Raw genomic sequence first — 2,372 nt, 5'->3', positions numbered from 1 at the left:
AATAATTTTGTAACTGTTGCCACTCATTTCAGTTTCTGCATTTCTGCTTACATGTGCAAAACCTATTAGCACAAAATATCACTTAAGTGATATCATTTAAAAGGCAATGCAATTGTTGTTAAACTGTGTTTTACTAAACCTCAGGAGCACAAGGGATCCACAACCTCTCTGGTGTGAGAAATAGTACTTTTCCCCTAATCTGGTTCTATTTGCAGTCTCACTATTTTTACTCTAGAAAATCTATTCTCCTGGTATAGAAGTTAAGTTGAGTGCTGAAATGAAACAGTGTTTTATATTTCTTAGTTAAGTGTGTCCAGCAGAATACATGACACATAGATTTCCATGAACATTCATTGTATGAATTAAAATCTACCTCTATAAACAGAAATGGCAGGTCTACTAAGTGGTAAAACATTTTGGAAAAGGTGAATACAGGCCATGTTAATTCCTGGAATTCTTATAAATTGTCATCGTTTCAGAGGCTATTAGACTCTGAATTTTATATATATTTATAAAAAATAAAAAAATTTCAAAATTAATCTACATAAATCTCCAGTTTTTTTCTTCCTGCTACATATGTACTACCCAAACATCTCTAGGTTTTTTTTTTTCCCCCAGATAAAATTGATTTGTCTAGATTGCTTTAGAACTCAAGTTCGAATTTTAACAATCTTGCCCTGTTGTCGATGCTGTCCTGGGTCCATATTACCTGGTTCCTGGTACCGATTCTGTGCTTCCGTCCTTAGCTGCTGTGTGCTTTGATGCTAACAGCTTACATCTGTGACCATCTGGAGTGAACTGTTCTTAAACCACCAGATCTATTCTCTCTGTAGCTGGAAGTGCCCGGGTATTTCACAGTCCCAGTGACTAACCGATGAGGAAATACGGAATTCTTCTATACTCAGAGGTGTACTCTTTATGGAGCGCATTTCAGGAATTTCCCCTCATCAGTACTCGACGTCTAAGAGGAGTGTACACGCGTCGTCCTTTGCGCAGGCGCGACGGCCTGTGGACCACGCACAGGGCTATGCCGGCCACTCCCGTTGTGTGTGTCCGGGTCTTGTATCCGTGCGTCTTGCTCCTGCACCTAGTTCTGCCCCCAGGCCTCAAAGCCCTTGACGACCAGTATGTGAGAGATGAATTTAGGAGACAGAAGACAGCGCATGCAGCAGTGCTATGGCAATAAGCTAATGAAAACGGACACAATTCAACTGAAACAGCATGTTTTGGAACTGCTCCACCAGAAGAAAAACTTAATGACTTTCATGATGAACAAATTGGAGAGTTGCAGGAGCTGATGCAAGAAACTACTAAACCCAGTAGGTAATTTAGTATTACTGAATATAGGAAACCAAAATTTTAGTCTATACAGTAAAGCTTAACAAAGCATTTAAAATTCAGAACCCCTTATTTTAACTCATTGGTTTTTTAAATTTATTTCTTCAGTTTTTAGAATAACTGGTGTTAATGAAATATATATATATTGTATTTAAGGATGTTATGAATGCCCTCAAACACATAGATCAAGATCACTGGTGAACACAACTTTAAATTACTGACTTAAGAGTACTTGCTGGGTGTGATTTTATTTTTGGACTAAACAAGGAAGAACAGCTTTAAAATGGACAAACTTGTGGAATTTTGCCAAAACATTATATATATATATAATTTTAATGTTATTCATTAATTTATGTTAATGTTCAAGCATTAGCCTCATGGCTTTAGCATTATCAGATAAATATATGGTAATGATAGATGTGGAATTTCAACAATGTTATCATTTAAATATGTTATCATTCTAAAGTTTCATCATTTCTACTTTTATAATACATAATTATTAAATAATATTATTATTAATATATGATTATTTTTTATACATTTTCTCCCTGGATCATTATTTACAATGAAAGATAAAAAAAAGCTTTAAGATTTAATTTTATACTATCATTTGTTTAATAAGTTATACAACATATAATGCATTTCTACAGTGTTAAAAACAGCCGACCCCTTAAATTAGATATTTTGATATATATGAAAGGAATTCTCCTGTGGAAGCACACTAGGAGCAAGGCTGAAATTGCACTCTTCCAATCCCTGTCCTGCTTCACCACTTCCTTACTGGTCTACCCTGGGAACATAATTCTAAATAAACTGACTATATTGGCATTCTCTACTTAGGGTTGAATTCTGGTAAATCCAGCCTAAGATACTTGGTATGCCAAATCTCTTTCAAATCCAATCAGCTAGAGTCATGAAAGACAGAAAATGCTTCAAATAGTACATTGTACACCAACATCAGACATGTCTTTGTCATCCAGACTTTTCTTCTCATATTATAGTTACTTTTCTAAATATGTAAAATTGTTAATGCT

At 34.9% G+C, this 2,372-nt stretch overlaps 1 pseudogene; it reads left to right on the top strand.

Moving 5' to 3' along the window:
• Positions 1 to 1,027: 1,027 nt before the first annotated feature.
• LOC120591545 (succinate dehydrogenase assembly factor 3, mitochondrial-like) lies at positions 1,028 to 1,363 on the top strand (annotated as a pseudogene).
• The last annotated feature ends 1,009 nt before the right edge of the window (positions 1,364 to 2,372 follow it).

Source organism: Pteropus medius, unplaced genomic scaffold, assembly GCF_902729225.1.
Source record: "Pteropus medius unplaced genomic scaffold, Ma_sr-lr_union100, whole genome shotgun sequence".
Lineage (NCBI taxonomy): Eukaryota > Metazoa > Chordata > Mammalia > Chiroptera > Pteropodidae > Pteropus > Pteropus medius.
This window is presented reverse-complemented; position numbering and strand designations above follow the sequence as displayed.